The sequence below is a fragment of the Puma concolor genome, chromosome E4, assembly GCF_028749965.1.
Source record: "Puma concolor isolate L17-30 chromosome E4, mPumCon1.1.hap2, whole genome shotgun sequence".
In the NCBI taxonomy this organism is placed as follows: Eukaryota; Metazoa; Chordata; class Mammalia; order Carnivora; family Felidae; genus Puma; species Puma concolor.
The window spans coordinates 66,824,548-66,847,478 of NC_141683.1; the positions used below are offsets into that span (position 1 = coordinate 66,824,548).

The window sequence follows — 22,931 nt, forward strand, 5'->3', positions numbered from 1 at the left end:
CGTATGTTGTCTTCTTCCTTCCCATAAAATTCTTCATGGGATCTTTCCAACTCCAGAAGTGAATAATTGTGTTAGCATATATTAATATACGTCTTACATCAGTGTTGAATAAGACATCTAGTTTTCATTGTATCACTTTGGTTACAAAGTAATTCAGAGTATTTCTTTCTCCCCCCCCCCCCCAGAGTATTTCTTGTTTGGTGTATAGTTTGGCAGTTAAAGTGGGGAGCTTTGGACCTTGTTTTCCCCTGAATCAAAGGCACCCCTGAAAACAGGCAGCCCCTGGTTGTTTTTCATCAGAAACATGTGGGCCTGCAACATTCAGGCACATCTTAGGCTGGGACTCCTAGTATAGCCCCGCTTCACCCAAGTCAGCGGTCTTTGCATGAGGCTCAAGAGGACGAAGGAGAGCGTCTCCTCTCATCTTCTGCTTCTTTACCTGATTAGAAATATAGTCACTGTATCCATATCTGGTATTTTTATTCGTTTTCTCATTTGGAGTAAAAGATGAAACTTTCCGGTTCCTACAGACTTACCCTTATTATTTCAATAAAGTGATTTGATAACTTTTTTTTAATGTTTATTCGCTTATTTTTGAGAGAGAGAGAGTGCACGAGTGAGGGAGGGCACAGAGAGAGGGAGACAGAGGATCCAAAGCAGGCTCGGTGCTGAGAGTGCAGAGCCTGATGCGGGGCTCGAACTCACGAACCGTGAGATCATGACCTGAGCTAAGGATGCTTAACTAACTGAGCCACCCAGATGCCCTCATTTGATAACTTTTTAATGTAGCTTATAATTAGGCATTCCTGTTGACTGATCCCTTCATCCTTGCTTTTCCTTAGTAGGCTGAAATTAAAATAATTTTTTTTAATGTTTATTTATTTTGAGAGAGTGTGCTAGTGAAGGGGGAGGGGCACAGCAAGAGGAACAGCGAGAACCCCAAGCAGGCTCTGTGCTGCCAGCACAGACCCTGACACGGGGCTCAGTCCCACAGACTGTCCAGCACAGACCCTGACACGGGGCTCAGTCCCACAAACCATCCAGCGCAGACCCTGACACGGGGCTCAGTCCCACAAACCGTCCAGCACAGACCCCGACACGGGGCTCAGTCCCACAAACCGTCCAGCACAGACCCCGACACGGGGCTCAGTCCCACAAACCGTCCAGCGCAGACCCTGACACAGGGCTCAGTCCCACAAACCGTGAGATCATGACCTGAGCCGAAATCAAGAGTTGGACACTTCAACCGACTGAGCCACCTAGGTGCCCCTAAAATGATTTTTGAAAAGAGATACGAAAGCCTTTTCTTAAAAGATCTACAGTAAATCAGATAATGTATGTAGTGCTATTTATATATAGATTGATTTATTCAATAACTGTAATCCAAGAGCAGTTTGTGCCTCTCTGGTACGATCTTTTGATGTTTTTGAGAACTGAGACCTAGTTGCATATGTATGTGGGTCAATCATAGCTTCAGGATGATGGCTGCTTTTATTCCTTCCTTCCACGTATGACCTTATTCCATTTTCCCTAGGTGTGATGATATTATTTAGTTATTCAGTACTTACTATCCAGCAAGCAGATATGTGTGGAATTACTGCCTCCTAATGCATTTGAAATATATGATTTATAAAACCTATGGATAGTCTTTATACAGATTAGCTTTAAGTTCTATATCTTAAATGCAATGAGTTTAGAAGTGTAAAAAATGGAGTTGGCAGTTGCAAAACCGAAGTTCAAATCTTCTGGTTCTAGGTCACTTGGTGAGACTTAATGATTCTGTACTTCAGTTTCCTCGACTGTATAATGATGATGTTCATCTGTATATATATCTATAAAATTCCTTTCTGAGCTATGAATTCCTAAGATTTTGAAGAGGTCGTATGGTCTAAACTTGGTTAAAATTCAGTGACTTCCCGGGGCGCCTGGGTGGCGCAGTCGGTTAAGCGTCCGACTTCAGCCAGGTCACGATCTCGCGGTCCGTGAGTTCGAGCCCCGCGTCGGGCTCTGGGCTGATGGCTCAGAGCCTGGAGCCTGTTTCCGATTCTGTGTCTCCCTCTCTCTCTGCCCCTCCCCCGTTCATGCTCTGTCTCTCTCTGTCCCAAAAATAAATAAACGTTGAAAAAAAAAATTTAAAAAAAAAAAAAAAAAAATTCAGTGACTTCCCTCTGTATCTATAGAGGATTTTTTTAATATATATATGTAAGGGGTACGTTGTTATTTGTACTGTAAGTTTTGTTGTCAAATTTGAGTGAGCAGTAGAATTTTAAACTGGGTAGAAAGCTTCTCATGAGGACAGAATTACTTCTTTCTACACCTGGAAAGGACCTGGAATGCAGCTTCAGGATGGCCTGGGAGCCTTCTCCCTGTACCCTGAGAGATCGCTGAAGCTCGGGCTCTCTCAGTGCGTGCCCCGTCACCAGATCTGAATGATCCTGTCTCTCTGACAGCTCCCTGGTTAGTCTCTTTCTGTCCATCTCCGCTGCCACAGTTCAGCGTCCTCCTCCTTAGCTGGAGTAAAGCTCCCTAAAGATGTCTCCATCTTGTCGCTCCGGATCCGGCTCCCATGTCAGCACAAACAGTGCAGAGAGTCCCTGCATAGGTGTCTACATGTGGGCATGTTAGTGCTTCTTTTTACTGGGAAATCCCAAGATCCTAAGGAGATGAAGCCTCAACATTTTGCAGATGGGCGCTTTTCTGATAATACGATAGCTTTTCAAATGTGAAATGACAGGGGCGCCTGGGTGGTGCAGTCGGTTAAGCGTCTGACTTCAGCCAGGTCACGATCTCGCAGTCCGTGAGTTCGAGCCCCGCGTCAGGCTCTGGGCTGATGGCTCAGAGCCTGGAGCCTGCTTCCGATTCTGTGTCTCCCTCTCTCTCTGACCCTCCCCCGTTCATGCTCTGTCTCTCTCTGTCCCAAAAATAAATAAACGTTCAAATGTGAAATGACATATAAAGCCTTGACAGTCCCAAACCAGCAATAGTAAGGTGCTCTCTCAATACTTTTTTAAAAAACATATTAAGGTGAATTTATTTACTCTTATGCCTCTTTACCTAGGTTAATTGGTAATAATTTTTTGTATTTCCAAAAGCTAGTACTGGAAAAAAAGGTGAGCAGTAGTATGAGGAGACATGTCATTATTTACAGGTTTTCTGGAGCTAACACTTGTGTTGTTTTTTTGCTTTAATGAGCAGCAGGCTAAAGTCTATTATCAGAAAGTAAGAATAGTATGAAAGCTGTCTTATAGAGAGGGGGCATTTGAAAGTGAATACCCAGGGGCAGCACTTCTAAAAACCTTGAACTTGGCCTCACAGAAGTCTGGTTGCCATTTTATGTATTATTTTTACTTATTTATTTATTTATTTTTAATGTTTATTTTTGAGAGACAAGAGACAGAGCACACGTGGGGGAGGGGCAGAGAGAGTGGGAGACACAGAATCCGAAGCAAGCTCCAGGCTCTGAGCTGTCAGCACGGAGCCCCACATGGGGCTCGAACTCGTGAACTGAGAGGTCATGCCCTGAGCCGAAGTTGGAAGCTTAACTGACTGAGCCCACCGGTTACCATTTTATTACGAGACTGTTTCCTTTAGAGAATTGAATCTCTTTAATATAGTCGACTGAGCAGGATTTCAAGCTGCATCACATCACGTTCTCACTATAGTTGAATCTGGCATAGCTTTAAGTAAATATCCTAAAAGTGAATGAAAGCGAGCCTATAAATTTTTAACAGCTTTGCTGAGATACATACCATACACTTCACCTAATGTGTATAATTCACTCATTTTCGGTACATTCACAAAACTGTACGACCATTACCACCATCAATTTTAGAACATTTTCATCATCACACAAAGAAACCCCATACTTGCTAGCAGTCATTCCCATTTTCTGCTGAGACCTCCCAGCCCCAGGCAGCCACTAATCTGCTATCTTTACAGATTTGTCTACTCAGGACATTTCATGTAAATGGAATTGTACAGTATATGGCCTTTTGCAACTGGCTTCCTTCACTTAGCATAATATTTTCAAGATTCACCTATGTTGTGCCCCCATGTATCAGTACTTTATTTCTTTTTATTTTTTTATTTATTTTTTTTTTCAACGTTTATTTATTTTTGGGACAGAGAGAGACAGAGCATGAACGGGGGAGGGGCAGAGAGAGAGGGAGACACAGAATCAGAAACAGGCTCCAGGCTCTGAGCCATCAGCCCAGAGCCCGACGCGGGGCTCGAACTCACGGACCGTGAGATCATGACCTGGTTGAAGTCGGACGCTTAACCGACTGCGCCACCCAGGCGCCCCAATATTTCTTTTTATTGTCAATTAATATTCCACTGCAAAGGATATGTCATATTTCACTTATCTATTTGTCAGCTGATGGACATTGGGACTGTTTCTACACTGAAGCTATATTGAATAATGCTCCTATGAACATTACAGTTTTTAAGGGGTTTTGGGTTTTTTTGTTTTTTTTAGAGTACGTTTTTTATTTATTTAAATTCAAGTTAGCTAACATACAGTATAGTGCTGGTTTCAGGAGTAGAACCCAGTGATTCATCCCTTACGCACAGCAGCCACTGCTCATCCCCAAAAGTGCCCTCCTTAATGCCCATCACCCATTTAGCCCATTACCTCACCCGCCTCCTCTCTATCAACCCCCAGTTTGTTCTGTGTTTAAAAGTCTCTTACGGTTTGCTCCCTCTCTCTATCTTATTTTTCCTTCCCTTCCCCTGTGTTCATCTGTTGTGTTTCTCAAATTCCATATGTGAATGAAATCATATGATATTTGTCTTTCTCTGACCTATTTTGCTTAGCATAATACACTGTAGTTCCATCCATGTCATTACAAATGGCAATATTTCATTCTTTTTGGTCACCGAGTAGTATTCCATTGAACATTCATACTACTGCGTTGTCTTTATCCATTCATCAGTTGATGGACATTGGGGCTCTTTCCAGACTTTGGCTCTTGTCGGTAGCACTGCTATAAACATTGAGGTGGTGCATGCGCCCTGTTTTCCAGAGTGGCTGCACCAGTTTGCATTCCCATTAGCAGTGAAGAGGGTCCCTCTTAGTCTGCATCCTCGCCAACACCTGTTGTTGCCTGAGTTGTTAATTTTAGCCATTCTGACAGGTATGAGGTGGTATCTCACTCTGGTTTTGCTTTGTATTTCCCTGATGATGAGTGGTGTTGAGCATCTTTTCTTGTGTCTGTTAGCCATCTGGATGTCTTCTTTGGAAAAGTGTCTATTCATGTCTTTTGCCTGTTTCTTTAATGGATTATTTTTTGGGTGTTGAGTTTGACAAATTCTTTTTTTTTTAATGTTTTTATTTTATTTTTGAGAGAGAGAGAGAGAGAGAACAAGCGGAAGAGGAGAGAGACACAGAATCCGAAGCAGGCTCCAGTCTCCGAGCTGTCAGCTTAGGGCCCCCTGCAGGGCTTGAACCCAGGAACCATGAGATCATGACCTGAGCCGAAGTCAGACGCTTAACCAACTAAGCCACCCAGGCACCCCAATATGTTCTTTATAGATTTAGGATATTAACCCTTTATCTGATATGTCTTTTGCAAATATCTTCTCCCATTCCCTTGGTTGCTGTTTTGTTGATTGTTTCCTTTTCTGTGCAGAAGCTTTGTATCTTTTTTTTCCCTTGAGAGAGAGAGCGAGCAAGAGCGAGCTTGTGTGCACACACGCGCACAAGTGGGGGAAGGGCAGAGAGGCAGAAGGAGACAGGATCCGAAGCAGGCTCTATACTGTCAGCGCAGAACCTGATGTGGGGCTCGAACTCAGGAACCATGAGATCATGACCTGAGCCAAAGTTGTCTGACGCTTGACCAACTAAGCCACCCAGGTGCCTCAGAAACTTTGTATCTTGATGAGGTCCCAATAGCTTATGTTTACTTTTATTTCCCTTGCCTTCGGAGAGGTGTGGAATAAGAAGTGGCTGCGGCTGAGATCGAAGAAGTGGCTGCCTGTTTTCTCCTCTAGGATTTTGATGGTTTCCTGTCTCACATTTAGGTCTTCCATCCATTGTGAATTTATTTTTGTATGTGATGTAAGAAAGTGTTCCAGTTTCATTCTTCTGCATGTTGCTGTCCAGTTTTCCCAGCACCACTTGCTAAAGAGACTGTCTTTTTTCCATTGAATACTCTCTCCTGCTTTGTCAAAGGTTAGTTGACCGTATAGTTGTGGGTTCGTTTCTGGGTTCTCTATTCTGTTCCATTGATTTGAGTGTCTGTTTTTGTGCCAGTACCATAGTGTCGTGTGGATTACAGCTGTGTAATACAGCTTGAAGTCCGGAATTGTGATGCCTCCAGCTTTGGTTTTCTTTTCCAACATTACTTTGGCTGTGTGGGGTCTTTTCTGGTAGTGTATAAGTTTTTATGTGGACGTATGTTTTCATTTTTTTGGTTATGTGTGCCTAGGAGTAGAATTGCCACGTTATAAATCAGTACTTCATTTAACTTGTTGAAGATCTGCTGAACTGTCGTCCAAAGTGGCTACACCATTTCACATTTCCTACCAGCAACATCTAAGGGTTATAATTTTTCCACATCTTCTCCAACACTTGGTAATATCTGCTCCTTTGAAAGTTTATTTTTGAGAGGGAGAGAGAGAGAGAGTGCAAGCAGGTGAGGGGCAGAGAGAGAGGGAGACAGAGGACCAGAAGCCATCTCCACGCTGACAACAGAGAGCCTGATGTGGGGCTCAAACCCACAAACCGTGGGATCACAACTCAAGCCGAAGTCCGATGCTTAACCAGCTGAGCCACCCAGGCACGCCTCTGCTCCTTTGATGTTAACTACAGTCTTTTTTTTTTTTTTTTTGAGATATAACTTACATGCCATGAACTTCACCATCATAAAGTGTACAACCTCCTGGTTTTATATATTCTCATAGAATATACAATTCTATATATTTTGCTGCTATAATATTTTGCTGAAAAGCAAAAAATAAAGATGTTGCAAGTATTAAGAAAAGAGTGACTCACAGTCTTCCACTTCAAAGTGAAACCAATTTATTTGTCCTGAATGAATGGAAATAATGTATTCAGAGTATACTTCTTTGTACGCTGCACTTGCTTATAATATATCATTCTATCTAATTCTCAAACATTTTATCCCCCTTAAAAGAAATCCTTTACCCATTAGCGGTTACTCTCCATTTCTCTTTCCCTCCAGCCTAGCCCCTGGCAAGCATTAGACACATACATTTTGTGTAGTTGTAAAAGACAAGTTCCGATTATTAAGTGTTTGGTGGTTGCCATAGAACATACTTTATTTACTCAGTCACCCTAGTATTTAAGCATTTAACAAAAACAGTTCAGCAAATGGCAGGAAGCCAGAGATAGGCAGCAGATGGAAATTGGGAAGGGAAGAACTTCCAGATTGACTTGCCACTGGCTGTTCAGTGCCCTGACTTGTTCAGCTGGGGGCCTCCAGCTGGGAGGTGACCAGGAGGGCTTGAAAGCTGGAAAAAAAACAAATCTGGGAAATGCATCTGTGGCTGGAGTCAGGCTTGCAGAGTGAAAACAACAAAGACTTTGGCCCTGCCTGTTCCTACCTGAGTGATCTTAGGAAAGTAACTCATTTCCTTATCTGTAAGAGGGCTAATCCTACCATTCCTGAAAGAATGGTCCTTAGAATGAGTGATCCTGTAGTTAAGCTCTTTATCAAATACTCAGCCTAAGATAGGTGCTTCCAAATGGTACTTGTAGTCTTTATGTATGTAGCAGGATGATTTTGAGGGGCATGATCAGGGACAACATTCAGTAAAAGTAAGCCGTTGGTTTAATTTGACTTTAATTCCATCTTCCCTCTTTTGTCAGTATCTCCTTATCTCCTAACATCTTTCTAATGCTCTCTTTTCAGATTCACCTGTCCCCCTTGCTCCCCTAAGGTGTATTCCTAAAAACGCGTGCCCAGTGCCACCCTGGTTTAACGTCTGGTATAATGTGCCTGCTGGCAGGTTAACTGATGTCTAAAGTAAAAACTGATGATGCAGGTGCCCAGTTTGCATTTTACATATCTGCCTTCAACCAGAGTAGAACCTTTTTAGTTCTAAATTTGAATGCCTAATGGAGTCAGCCAAGTAAGTTCTATACTGTGGTTTTGGCCAGGATTGGGATACTGGGATTGATGAGAACTTTGATGGACAGGACTGTGCGTACCTAGCTAAATGTGTTCCATTTTTTTTTTTTTTTTAATTTTTTTTTTTTCAACGTTTATTTATTTTTGCGACAGAGAGAGACAGAGCATGAACGGGGGAGGGGCAGAGAGAGAGGGAGACACAGAATCGGAAACAGGCTCCAGGCTCTGAGCCATCAGCCCAGAGCCTGACGCGGGGCTCGAACTCGCGGACGGCAAGATCGGCAAGATCGTGCTAAATGTGTTCCAATTAAAAAATGTAAAGGCCTGCATTTCTCAGCACTTGGCTGCCCTTCCTACGTTTTCAAAGGCAACAATGGCATACCGAGCCCCTCCATATGTAAGGACCATTGTGATTACATTGGGCCCACCCAGATAGTGTAGCATAATCTGCCTTTTTCTAAAGCCAAATGACTAACGACCTTAATCCCATCTGCTTCCTAATTCCCTTTTGTGACTTAATGTGACATATTTATGGGGATTGGGACATGGATGTCTTTGGAGGCCATTATTCTGTCCATGAAAATACTTTAAGATTGACTAGATGATGACTTTATATAGCAGAATTCTTCCCTTTATAAAAAATGTTTTATAGGGGCGCCTGGGTGGCTCAGTCGGTTAAGCATCCGACTTCGGCTCAGGTCGTGATCTCACAGTCCGTGAGTTCGAGCCCCACGTCAGGCTCTGTGCTGACCGCTCAGAGCCTGGAGCCTGTTTCAGATTCTGTGTCTCCCTCTCTCTGACCCTCCCCCGTTCATGCTCTGTCTCTCTCTGTCTCAAAAATAAATAAACGTTAAAAAAATCTTTTTTTTAATATTTTATATTATTTTGTATACCATACAGGGTTACTTAGTTAATAGATATTTATTGAGCACTGTATGTATGCCAGGCACTGTTGGCAAACCTGCCTTTGAGTTTTGTATGCTTGAGTATGAGAGCCTAGTAAATAACAGGTTCTGTCTAGCAAGGTGGGAGTCAGGACTGGTACTTAGCAAGCACAGGGCTGTAGAAATGCTGGCCTAGAACGGCTATGGGAGGCTTCCAGGAGGAAGCTTGGATGCCCAAGCTGAGAGAGGGACAAATAAGCACTAGCCAAGTAAAGGAGATGGGGATAAGGGGACAGGAAGGACGTAAAAGGTGACAGGCACAACACAGACTAAAGCCACGTTTCAGAAACTGCCAATATTCAGTTTGTCTGGAGCAGAATAAAAGGGGAGAATGAATCTAGGGCAAATAGTGGAGATTGAAGCTCGAAAGATCAGCAAGGTCCAGGTTATGAAGGATTGTTGTTTCGTGGTGACCACTTTGGGCTTTGCCAGCGGGTTTGAACAAGAGTGATGTGATGTGAGCTGCACGGTTTTAGAAAGGCGGCTCCCTCTGCAGTGTGGAGAGTGGGTTAGGATAGGGCCAGATAAGAGGCAGTGTAGCTGGGAGGGGCTTCTGCGGTAATCTGTGCAGGGGATGCTGGTCCTCCTGACGGGGTGGCCTTGGGGCTGGAAAGAAGTAAGAGGACTGGGAGTTATTAAGGGGGTGGAATTGACTGAACTAGGTCATAGAGTAGGTGTGAGAAAGTCCAGGATTGTCCCCAGTTGTGCGGTTTAGGCACCAGATGCGCGATGATGCCGCTTAAGGGGGGTGTGAATGTAGAGAGACAAGGAGCAAGTGTGGGGAGAAAAGGGCAGAAGGCAATGTGGCGATCTGGGGCCAGGTGTCTGGAGTCCCTTAGACACCTAAGTGACCATGTTGAACAGGCAGTTGGTCTAGGTCTCGGGACTGTGATCTTGGCTAAAGATGTAGCTTTTGGAAATAGAAAGGACCTTGAAAATGGCCTACCCAACCCCCTTAATTTTTAGTTTTCAAAATTTTTAATTTTTTTCATTGATTTTCACTTACTAGATTGCCAGTTTATCGTAAAGGGGTCTAACTCAGGGATGCACAAGGCAAGGAATGGGGAAAGTTCGGGAGCTTCTGTGCCCTCTCCGGCACACCGCCCCACGTCCCAGAAGCTGATCCCTTAATATATTTTTTTGACCCCTTAATTTTTATAAATGAAGTTCAGGTTTGATCTACACAGTACCTTTGTTTTGCAGGAGACGGGGGAGAATTAGGGTGTGCACCCAGGGCATCTAAAGAGCCAGTGTGTTTTCTGTGCAGCAGAGTTGTACTTGTCCTACTACACAGTGAGGTTGTCTCCATAGGATTAATAGTGATAACGATGGTGGGGCGTCTGGGTGGCTCAGTCAGTCAAACGTCTACCTCTTAATTTTGGCTCAGGTCATGATTTCCTTTTTTTTTTTTTAATTTGTTTTTAAATTTACATCCAAGTTAGTTACCTTATAGTGCTATAATGATCTCAGGAGTAGATTTCAGTGATTCATCCCCTATGTATAACACCCAGTGCTCATCCCAACAAGTGCCCTCCCTAATGCCCCTTGCCCATTTAGCCCATCCCCCCACCCACAGCCCCTCCAGCAACCCTCAGTTTGTTCTCTGTATTTAAGAGTCTCTTATGTTTCATCCCTCTCCTTGTTTTTATTTATTTTTGCTTCCCTTTTTGACTTTTTTTTTAAGGTTTTTAAATTTTATTTCGAGAGAGACAGAGAGAAAGAAGGTGGGGGGTGGCAGTAGGGGGGGGCGGAGAGAGAGAATCCCAAGTAGGCTCCACATTGTCAGCACAGAGCCGGAAGCAGGGCTTGATCTCAGGAACCTGTGAGATCCTGACCAGAGCCAAAACAGAGTTGGATGCTTAACCAACTGAGCCACCCGGGTGCCCCAGAAGCCACACTTTTTCTACAATGTAATTTTTATTTTTTTTAATGTTTACTTATTTATTTACTTACTTATTTATTTTGAGAGGGAGGGGCAAGACTCCCTATTTGAGACTATTTGAGAGGGAGGGGCAAGAGAGAGAGAGAAAGACTCCCAAGTAGGCTTCGTGCTGTCAGCACAGAACCCGATGTGGGGCTGGATACCACGAACCGTGAGATCATGACCTGAGCCAAAATCAAGAGTTAGACACTTAACCTACTGAACCACCCAGATTCCCCATAATGTAATTTTGAAGGTGATATTCTGTCACTTCTGCCATATTCTGTTTGTTCGATGCGCGTTATTAGGTCCAGCCCACACGGGAAGGGGATTATCCAAGGGCACGGATACTAAGAGGCAAGTCACTGGGGGCCATCTAACAGGTTGCCTCCCACAGTCTGCCAGGGAAGGGCAGGGTCTCAGAGTGTGGCAAGGGCCCTGAGAGCAGGTAACGGTAGATAGACCCACATTCTTTTTTTCTCTGAGTGCCTTTCTCAGAGATTGCTTGTGGGACCCAGGATACCTGGTGGTACAGACAGGCCAGTCCGACAACTTTCTACTTCTTGTCTATTGTTTCATGATTTCAGTTGTACTCTTAAAATGTGATAGCTGTGTAGGGGCTCCTGGCTGGCATAGTCTGAAAACCTCAAGCCCCAGATTAGGTGGACAGAGTACTTAAATAAATAAATAAATAAACAAACAAACTTTAAAAAACTAAAGAGTGTATGGTAGCCATATAGAAAGAAGGTGAAAAAGAAGAGAATTACTATCAATCTGGCCTTTCACATTTTGTCTGGAAGCCAGCCTTCTCCATCAAGTCTCTGTAATGTGATATTTTATATAAAGAAAATTTGAGAAATTTGTACCCCCCAAAATTTCTGTGAGCATTTCTATGCAGTTACACATATATATTAACAAAGGTGCGAATGAAGACTTTTATCTTTATTTTCCTAAGAATATGTTGTTACTGATTTCACAGAACTCAACTTAATGGAGCATAAATTCAGGGAGGATATTTAGGGACTTCGCTTCCCAACTTTCTACTGTTAAAGTCAAACTGCCCAATGTTAAACAGTTTTCTGTGTAGTCTCCTTTTGTTTTGTTTTTAACTCCAACTTTTGTTTGTTTGTAATCCCTGCAGAGAGTGGATGTCTTTTTACCTTTATTTATTTAAAATAATTGTTTCTAAGTATCATTCACAGAGTCAAAACTATAATTAACTAAAAGGGCTTTTTTAGGGGCGCCTGGATGGCTCAGTCGGTTAAGCGGCCGACTTCGGCTCAGGTCATGATCTTGTGGTCCGTGAGTTCGAGCCCCGCATCGGGCTCTGTGCTGACAGCTCAGAGCCTGGAGCCTGTTTCAGATTCTGCATCTCCCTCTCTCTGACCCTTCCCCGTTCATGCTCTGCCTCTCTCTGTCTCAAAAATAAATAAACGTTTAAAAAAAAAAAAAAGGGCTTTTTTAATTTTCTTATTGTTTTATTGTGTTTTTAACAAAGTTATTCCATCCATCTGGCTCTCTAATTTTGAAAAAAGCACGCAGGTAAGCATTTGAAAAATGTAGCCACAGGATCAAAAGCAGGTAGAGAGAGTACAGCCATACGACAGAATATCATTTGGCAATGAAAATGAAAAAGTGTTAATAATACTACAAATGAAAACCTTATGCCGAGTGAAAGAAACCAGTCACAAAAGACTGTATGTAATATGATTCCATTTTATGAAATGGCCAGAATAGGCAATTGCATGGAAACAGAAGGCAGGTTAGTGGCCGCCAACGGCTGGGGACATTGGGGGAAATGCAGAGATGGGATGCTGAGCAGTACACGGTTTCTTTTTTGAGCGATGAAAGCTTCGTAACATTGGTTGTGGTGATGGTTGCATAGCACTGGATAAACTAAGAGGTTGAACAGCATGGACACTTGAGATGGGTGAATACTATTTTATGTGAATTAGAGAGTCTCAATAAAACGGTTTTGAAAAAAGCAGTTTGGAGTGGTAGTTGGTTTGGCGATGGGAAGAAACACTAGCGCCATGGTGCTTTGTCCCTGCAAAATGTGAAGATTACCAGCGTAATGGGATTCGACCTAACATTTTTTTGTAACGTGCGGTGAAGTGCTCTTTTAGCCTGTTTCTCTGGTGTTTTTCTTTTGACTTACGGGAAGTTCAGAGTTAATTCCTGGTTTTCTACATTTTTCTTTCTCGTAAATTCCCCTAATGGAAAGACAGTCTGCTATCAGTAGCTTTAGAGAATTCTAGAATATTGGGGGGGGGGGGGGGGAGGGTTGGTTTCCTTTGGATATTTAGGTTCTCCCTCTTCCTCCACAAAGAGGCACTATTTTTAAGTTTTGAATTTATTTTTTATTTTAATTTATTGAGAACGAGACAGTGCAAGCAGGGGAGAGGCAGAGAGAGAGGGGAACAGAGGATCCAAAGCAGGCTCTGTGCTGACAGCAGAGAGCCCCAAGTGGGGCTCAAACTCAGGAACCATGAGATCATGACCTGAGCCAAAGTCAGACGCTCAACCGACTGAGCCACCCAGGTGCCCCAATGAAGTTCATTTCGTAGCCACTGTGTGTCTGTAAAAATCTAAGTATTGAATTCGGATATTCACACAGTTTGTATCTTAAGTAGGTGAGCCTTTTATATTAAAGGAGAAAATAAATAATGGTGTTTGAGCTCAAGCCTCTCTGGCTGGAGGCAACAGCGTGTAAATACTGAGGTCGGCTTATGGATCTAGACAGTGGTTCGGTGTGGCTCACTACGATTTCGGATGAGTGGTCAGAGCTCTGCTTTTCAAGAGCTCAGCAAAGCAAATGAGCTGTGAAAAGGACTGCCCCTTCCTCTTAAGAAAGGTATCCTTCGTGGCATCTACCTGAGAGGAAAATAATATTCTTTTGGGGCACCTGGGGGGCTCAGTGGAGTGAGCTGCCGACTCTTGGTTCGGCTCCGGTCATGATCTCACACTTGATGGGATCGAGCCGCGGGTCGGGCTCTGCACTGACAGCACAGAGCCCGCTTGGGATTCTCTCCCTCCCTCTTTCTCTGTCCCTCTCCTGCTCGCTCACACACGCTGTCTCTAAATAAGTAAATAAACGTAAAAAAATAAAAAAGAATATCTTTTGAAGGTTTGTATGGCACTGTCCTTCAGAGTCTATGATGGCACATTGCCACTTACAGCACCTAAAACACAGGTGACAGCTAGCGAAAGGGGCAGTCTTTCAGCCTTGTTTGAGTTCATTCCGGAAGCATTCGGCAGTTGTCAAGAAGGTGCCTAGAATAAAGTCGGGCGGCTGTTTTCATGTGGTCCCATCTGACACTGATTCCCCTGCTCGACACCCAGTGGAGAGACCGGCACGACCACTTTGCTTGCAAAGCACTGGGTGTGCGCTGTGTGATGCTTTGTGTCCTCAGTCATTAGTTTGCAAGCAGCGGGCTGGAGGAGCTGGGCCACTTACTTCAGGTCACAGGGCAGTTGGACTGCAGCCCAGGAGCCTAACCCCGGCCGTGGGCAGCAGAGGCTGCCGCCTGAGGGCACAGGACAAGAGTGCCACGTGGAGCGGATGCTAATTGTGCCCTGATTACATAAGGTGTCCATTTGACCCCAGGTCACAGCAGAAGGAAGTTGGCTCATTTCCAGATTTGTCTCACCCATGATAACTAGTGTCGAGGAAAAGGAAGGAATTTTCCTTTTTACCACTTTATTGTGCTTAGCCGATGATCAAAGATACGGAAGTAGGAGCACGCTCCTCTCCATCTTCTTTTTTTTTTAATTTTTTAAATGTTTATTTATTTTTGAAGGAGAGAGACAGAGACGGAGCATGAGCAGGGGAGGGGCAGAGAGAGAGAGAGAGACACACACACACAGAATCCGAAGCAGGCTCCAGGCTCCGAGCTGTCAACACAGAGGCGCACTCAGGGCTTGAACTCACAGACTGTGAGATCATGACCTGAGTGGAAGTCGGACGCTGAGCCACCCAGGCGCCTGTCTCCTCTCCATTTTCTTGGCACTAACCAGAATCTTGGAGAGAGGAAATGTGGGAGGAAAACCAGGAGCCAAGCACAGAGTCTGCCATAGGAGCTACATAAGCCATGATTAAAAATTATTACTGACGCACCTTCCACAGTTACAGCCAAGGTGTGCATCCGCATGAACGAGTAAGGCAGTTTGTGATGTAATGGCTCCAAGAATCACAACAGAAAAGCCCAGAAACGAAGGCATTTTTTCTTTTATGATTTTAATATTCAATAAAATATGTATAATATAAAGTTGCTATTTTTTTAATGTTTATTGTGAGAGACAGCACGTGTGCTTGAGCAGGGAAGGGGCAGAGAGAGAGATGGGGACAGAGGATCTGAAGCGGGCTCTGTGCCGACAGCAGCAAGCCCGACGCGGGGCTCGAACTCCCAAACCGTGAGATCATGACCTGAGCTGAAGTCAGACGCTCAAATGACTGAGCCACCCAGGCGCCCCTCAATTTGCTATCTTAAGTGTACAATTCAGGGCGATTAATTACACTTGCAATGTTGTGTGACCATCAGCACTGTCTGTTTCCCACACCTGTACCCCCCAGGCAGAGACTCTAAGTGTTAAGCAGTGGGTCTGCGTCCTTCCTCCCCTGCCCGGTCACCTCGGTTCTGCCGTCTGCATGAGTTTTTCCACTGTAGGTATTTCAGCTGAGTGCAGCCGTGTGATACTTGGATCATTGTCGCTGGCTTCTTTGCCGTGCACGTGTCCGGCCTCACCCACGACGCAGCATGTGTTCAGCACGGTTTGTATGTCCATCCACCTGCTAAGGAATATTCTTTCAACTTTTGGCTGACGTGAATGCCGCTGCAGTGAACGCTGGCACGCGTACGTCTGTTTGGGTGCCTGTACGCCTGGAAATGTGCCTGTTCTGTGTGGACACCTGGAAATGGGATTGCTGGGTCATACGGTGATGTGGAGTGTGACCTTGAGGACTTTCCGTGCCGTCTCCCACAGCAGCTGCACCTGCACGTTCCCGTCAGTGGCGCACGGGGGTTCTACTTTCTCCATATCCTCACTTCCGTTTTTCTGATAATCGCCATTGTTTTGCGTCCGTCTCGGCCTGTTGATAGCGATGCCGTGGGCTAGAAAGTGTTGTGCTCCTGGAGGCAGCCCCCACAGATCTTTCCCTGACCAGAGCCCGTGTTGTGGCCAGACAGGCCCTCGTGGTTCTTATTATGACGATCCCCAGAGACACCCCAGCAACGACCGTTTGTGAACTTTGAAAAAACACGGTTTATCATTTACAAGTTCTAGAGGGTACATTGCATGCCCAGGGCCATCTGTAGAGAGAGAGAGGGAGCAGATTGGGGTTCTGCCTTTGTTGGGGTCATGCGTGGAGCACCTAGGACTACATGGGTGGATTTAAAACATAAGAGCAGGAAATAAAGCACAGAAAGGGAGGAGGGATCGGTTCAAATGGTCAGTTATCTAGGTCAACCAGGGCTTTCTGAAAAGGGGAACCACATGGGTGGGTGGCCTGGCTCTTCGTCTAGTTGTGTAGCTGACAGCATGTTCATTCCAGACCATTGTCTTTGAACCGGATGCCTTGGCAATGAGAAGCTTAATGTCTGCAGCTTACATTATAGTCAAAAAATGAATTGTCAGGCTTATGCTACAGCCATAATAGTAGGTATAAACTGGTATCTCATTGTAGATTTGATTTGCATTTCCCTAATGACTAGTGATGTTCAGCATCTTTTTGTGTGCGTATTCGCCATTTGTATATCTTCTTTAGTGATATGTCTGTTCAGGTCCTTTCCTCATCTTGAATTAGGTTGTTTGTTTCATTATTGTTCAGGTGTAGCAGTTCTTTATGTATTCTAGATGTCAATCCCTTATCAGATTTATGATTTGAAAATATTTTCTTCCATTCTGTGGATTATCTTTTCACCCACATTATAGTATTCTGGGCTGCAGAATGCTTTTAATTTAGATAAAGTCCAATGTATCTAATTTTTTTCTTGTATTTGCTGTGCTTTTGATGCCATACCCAAGAAATTATTGGCAAATCCAATGTGAAGAAGATTCTCCCCCATGTTTTCTTCTAAGAGCTTTGTAGTTTAAGCTCTTACATTTAGGTGTTTGATCCATTTTGAGTTCATTTTGTATATGGTATTAGGTAATGGTCCAACTTCATTCTTTTTTGGGGGGAAGTGGAGAGAGAGAGGGTGCAAGTGAGTGAGGGGCAGAGAGAGAGAATCCCATGAGGGGCAAAAAGAGAGCGGGAGGGAGGGCAGGGGAGAGAATGAGAGAGAGGAGAGAGAGAGAGAGAGAGAGAGAGAGAGAGAGAGAGAGAGAGAGAAGAAAAGAAAAGAAAAGAAAAGAAAAGAAAAGAAAAGAAAAGAAAAGAAAAGAAAAGAAAAGAAAAGAAAAGAAAAGAAAAGAAAAGAAAAGAAAAGAAAAAAGAAAAAAGAACAGAGAAAGAGAAGAGAAAGCCCAGGACTCACCCAGGGCTCATGTTTTACCCAAAACAGGGCTCGTGTTCACCCAAAGCAGGGCTAGACCTCACCCAATGTGGGACTGGAACTCATGAACTATGAGATCATAACCTGAGCCTAACTCAGACGCTTAATGACTGAGCCACCCAGGCACCCCTGACCTGGTTCTTTTACATGAAGATGCCCAGTTTCCCCAGCACTGTTTGTTGAAAACACTGTCTTTTTCACGTTCAATGGCCTTGGACCCTTCTTTGTCACAAGTGAATTAACTACGGATGTGAGAGTTTATTTTTGGGTTCTCAATTCTGTACAGTTGGTCAAATGCAATAGGTCTATCCTTATACCAGTACCACAGTGTGTTTTTCCTGTAACTTTATAGTAAGCTTTGAAATCTGGAACTGTAAGTCCTCTAATTTTGTTCTTTTTCAAGACAGTTTTGGCTATTCTGAGTCCCTTGATATTTCAACATATTTCAGGATGGGTTCTTGTTTCGGCAGAAAACACTATTGGGATTTTGTTTGGGATTGCGCCGAATCTGTAGATTATTTAGGTGGAATTCTCATCTTCACGACTTTAAGTCTTCCAGTCCACAAGCAGGAGAGGTCTCTCCATTATTTTTATCTTCCAATTCCTTTCAATATTGTTTCGTAGCTCTCAGTGTACAAGTCTTGTTTCCTCACATTAAATTTATTCCTAAGTATCTTGTTCTTTTTGATGCTATTGTAAATGGAATTGTTTTCGTAATTTCCTTTTCCAGTTGTTCACTGCTAGTGAATAGTGTATAGAAATAAAACTGGGAGGTACCTGGGTGGATCAGTTGGTTGGGCATCCAACTTCGGCTCAGGTCATGATCTTGTGGTCTGCAAGTTCAAGCCCCACGTTGGGCTCTGTGCTGACGGCTCAGAACCTGGAGCCTGCTTTAGATTCTGTGTCTCCGTCTCTCTCTGACCCTCCCCCACTCACACTCTGTCTCTGTCTCTCTCTCTCTCTCAAAAATAAGTAAATAAATAACTTCAAGAGAAATACAACAGATTTTTTACATACTGATATTTTATGCTGCAACTTTGTTGAATTGATTTTCTAGGTCTAGTAATTCTTTTTTTATGTTTATTTTTAGTGTTCACTTATTTTTGAGAGAGACAGAGACAGAGTGCAAGCGGGGAAGGGGCAGAGAGAGGGAGACACAGTATCCAAAGCAGGCTCCAGGCTCCGAGCTGTCAGCACAGAGCCCAACACAGGGTTTGAACCCACAAACTGCCAGATCATGACCTGAGTAGAAGTCGGACACTTAACCAACTGAGCCACCCAGGCACCCCATTCTAATAATTATTTATGTGTGGACTCCTTAGGGTTCTCTAGATATCAGATCAGGTCATTTGCAAATAGAGATAGTTTTACTTATTCCTTTCCAATTAGGATGCCTTTTATTTCTTTTTGTTCCTTAATTACTCTGGCTAAAACTTCCAACATTATGTTGAATAGAAGTGGCAAAGTGGTCATCTTTGTCCTATTTCTGACTTTAGGGGGAAAGCTCCCAGTCTTCACCTGAGTACAGTGTTTACTGTGGGTTTTTCATAAGTGGCCTTTATTATATTGAAGAAGTCCACTTCTCCTGATTTATTGAGAGTAGTTATCAGAAAACAGTGTTAGATTTTGTGAAATGTTTTTTATGTATTATTTGAGACAATCATGCAGTATTTTTTTTTCATTCTATTAACATAGTATATTACATTGATTGCTTTTATGTTGAACCACCCTTGAATTCTTAGGATAAAACCAACTTGATCACAGTGTACAATCATTTTAATATGCTGCTGAATTTAGTTTCCTAGTATTTTGTTCAAAATTTTTTCATCTATATTCATAAGGGATATTGGTCTTTATTTTCTTTTTTTGTGATGTCTTTGTCTGGCTTTGGGATCAAGGAAATGCTGGCCTCATAGAATGATTTAGAAAGTATTTCTTCCTCTTCAGTTTTTGGGAAGAGTGTAAAAATAATTCATGTTAATTTTTCTTTAAATGTTTGGTTGAATTCATCAGTGAAGTCATCCATTCCGCTAACATCTGCCTTTTAATTGGAGAGTTTAAACCATTTACATTTAAAGTAATTGCCAATAAGGTAAGGAGTTACTTCCGGCATTGAGGTTTTTTTGTTGTTTTTTTTTTTAAGTTTATTTACACACTGCCCACGAGAGGGGCAGAAGAAGGGGAGAGAGAAAATCCCAAGCAGGTTCCATACTGTCAGCATGGAGCCTGATGTGGGGCTTGAACTCACGAACCGTGAGATCATGACCTGAAGCCAAAACCAAGAGCCTGAAAGTCAACTGACTGAGCCACCCGGGTGCCCCTGGCATTGAGCTATTTGTTTTCTGTCTTGCGTGTTTTTTGCTCCTCAGTTCCTCAATTACTGCCTTCTTTCCCTTATTAAGAAATTTTTTATAGTGTCCCATTTTGATTCCGTTCTTTTCTGAATATTTTTAGCTGTTTGTGTAGTTGTTTCCTTGGGGATTGCAATGAACACATTAAGCTTATAACAGCCGAGTTTGATACCAATACTCTGCCTGTGTATATCGGTCTCCTCCTTTTTATTATTGTTGTTGGAGATTACACCTTTCATATATTTGCCAATTAACATAGTTACAATTATTTTTAATGCATTTGCCTTCTAAATCATATGGAAAAAGGAGTCACAAACCAAAAGTACAGTTATGCTGACTTTTATTTTTGCCTGTGTTGTTATTGTAACCAGTGTTTTTTATTTCTTCGTGTGGATTTGAGTCACCAACTAGTGTTCTTTCATTTCAGCCCAAAGGACTCCCTTTAGCTTTCATTGTCGTATAGCTCTTCAAGTCCCATCCCCTCTTAGCATTTGTTTTTCTGAGAGTGTCTTAATTTTGCTTTCATTTTTGAGGGATAGTTCTCTTATAGAATTTTTGGTTGACTATCCTTTTCTTTCAGTACTTTGAATATATCATCTCTCTCAAAAAAAAAACAAAACAAAACCCAAAGAATATGTCTTCTCGTTGTCTTCTGACATCCATGGTTTGGGAAGAGAAATTAGCTGTGATTCTTATTGAAGATTCCCTTGTTTATGAGTCTTCTCTCTCTTCTTTCAGAAAAAAAAATTTTTTTTTTTTACTCTATTTGCAGAAGACATATTATACACAGAATATCCTAAACACTCCCCCAAAAGGGCGCCTGGAGGGCTCAGTCAGTTAAGCTTCCGACTTTGGCTCAGGTCATGATCTCATGGTTCATGGGATAGAGCCCCACGTCAGGCTTCCCACTAACAGGGTGGGGCCTGCTTGGGATTTTCTCTCCCCCTCTCTTTGCCCCTCCCGTGCTTGCACCCACTCTCTCTCTGTCTCTCAAAAACAGATAAACATTAAAAAATAATAAATTGAAGATGATACAAATGGAAAGATACTCAGTTCAATCCCTGTCAAAATACCGATTGCATTTTTCATAAAACTAGAACAAATAATACTAAAATGTGTTTGGAACCACAAAAGGCCCCAAAGGTCAACGTAATCTTGGGAAAGAACAAAGGTGGAGGTATCATAATAGCAGATTTCAAGATAGACTGTAACTCTGTAGTACTCAAAACAGTATTGTACTGGCATAAAAATAGGCACATCAATGGAACAGAAGTAAACCCGCAATCATACGGTCAGTTAATCCACGACAAAGGCAGCGAGAATATACAATGAGGATAGGCAGCATTTTTAATAAACGGTGCTGGGAAAACTAGACAGCTAACTGTAACAGAATGAAACTGGACACTTTCTTTTACCACACACAAAAATAAGCTCAAAATGGATTAAATACTTAATTGTGAGACCTAAAGTTTTACATACGGAGTAATCTCTTTGACATTGGCCTTAGCAACATTTTTCTAGATCTGTCTCCTCAGGCAAGGAAACAAAAGCAAAAATAAACTGTGGGGACTACACCAAAATAAAAAGCCGTTTTTGCAGTAAATGAAACTGTTAACAAAACAAAAAGGCAGCCTGTTGAATGGGAGAAGATATTTGCAAACAATATATCTGATAAAGGGTTCATATCCAAAATATATAAAGAATTTATACAACTGAACGACAGAAAATATATACATGAGTAACAATCCAATTAAAAATGGGCAGAGAAGGGGTATCTGGGTGGCTCAGTAGGTTGAGCGTCTGACTTCAGCTCAGGTCATGATCTCACAGCTCTTGGGTTCGAGCCCCATGTTGGGCTCTGTGCTGACAGCTCAGAGCCTGGAGCCTGCTTCCAATGCTGTGTCTCCCTCTCTCTCTGCCCCTAACCCACTTGCATTCTGTTTCTGTCTCTCTCAAAAATAAATAAACATTAAAAAAAATTTTGTTTAATGGACAGACGACCTGAATAGACATTTTTCAAAAAAAGACGTCCAGATGGCCAACAGACAGATGCAAAGATGCTCAACCTCACTCATCATCAGGAAAATGAAAAAACCACAATGAGGTATCACCTCATACCTATCAGAATGACGGTAATCAAAAAGACAAGAAATAACAAGGGTTGGCGAGGGTGTGGAGAAAAAAGAACCTTCATGCACTGTTGATGGGAATGGAAATTGGTACAGCCACTGTGGAAAACAGTATGGAGGTACCTCAGAAAAATTGAAAATAGAAATACCATATGATCTAATAATTCTACTTTCCTGTACTTACCCAAAGAAAACAAAAACACTAATTTAAAAAGACATGTGCCTCCCTTGTTTATTGCAGCATTATTTACAGTAGCCAAGATATGGAAAATGGGGTATGTGTGTGTGTACACACACACACACACACGTATACATACATATATACTTACAGTGGAGTATTACACAGCCACAAAAAAGGATGAGATCATGCCATTTGAGACAGCATGGAAGGGCCTAGAGGGCATTGTGCTAAGTGAAAAAAGACTGAGAAAAGCAAATACCATATGATTCTAGTCATAAGTGGAATCTAAAACAAACAAAACAAATGAATAAACAAAAAGCAGAATCAGACCTATAAACATAAAGAACAAACTGATGGTTGCCAGAGGGGATGGGGAGTGAGAGAAGAGGCAAGTGGGTGAAAGGAGGAGGGAGATCCAGGCTTCCAGTTATAGAGTGAATAAGTCAGGGGAATAAAAGACACAGCATGGGGAATACAGTCAGGATACTGTAAGAGCGATGTAATGTGGCAGATAGTAGCTACACTTGTACTGAATGTAGCATAATGTAGAGTTGTTGAATCAGTAAGTTGTGCACCTGAAAATAATTGTCAAGTGTACCTAAATTAAAAAAAAAAAAAAGGAAAGATTCTTTTTTTTTTTTTTTTGGTGTCTGGGTTTTGATCATTTACCTATAATGTGTCTAAATGTGGCTCTCCTTGACTATAGATGCTGGAGAGGATGTGGAGAAATAGGAACCCTCTTGCACTGTTGGTGAGAATGCAAACTGGTGCAGCCACTCTGGAAAACATTGTGGAGGTTCCTCAAAAAATTAAAAATA

At 42.7% G+C, this 22,931-nt stretch overlaps 1 protein-coding gene across 2 annotated transcripts in view; it reads left to right on the forward strand.

Annotated features, from left to right (window-relative positions):
• CNST (consortin, connexin sorting protein) overlaps positions 1-22,931 on the forward strand; it is a 118,805-nt gene that overhangs the window by 44,627 nt on the left and 51,247 nt on the right. The window lies entirely within an intron of this gene.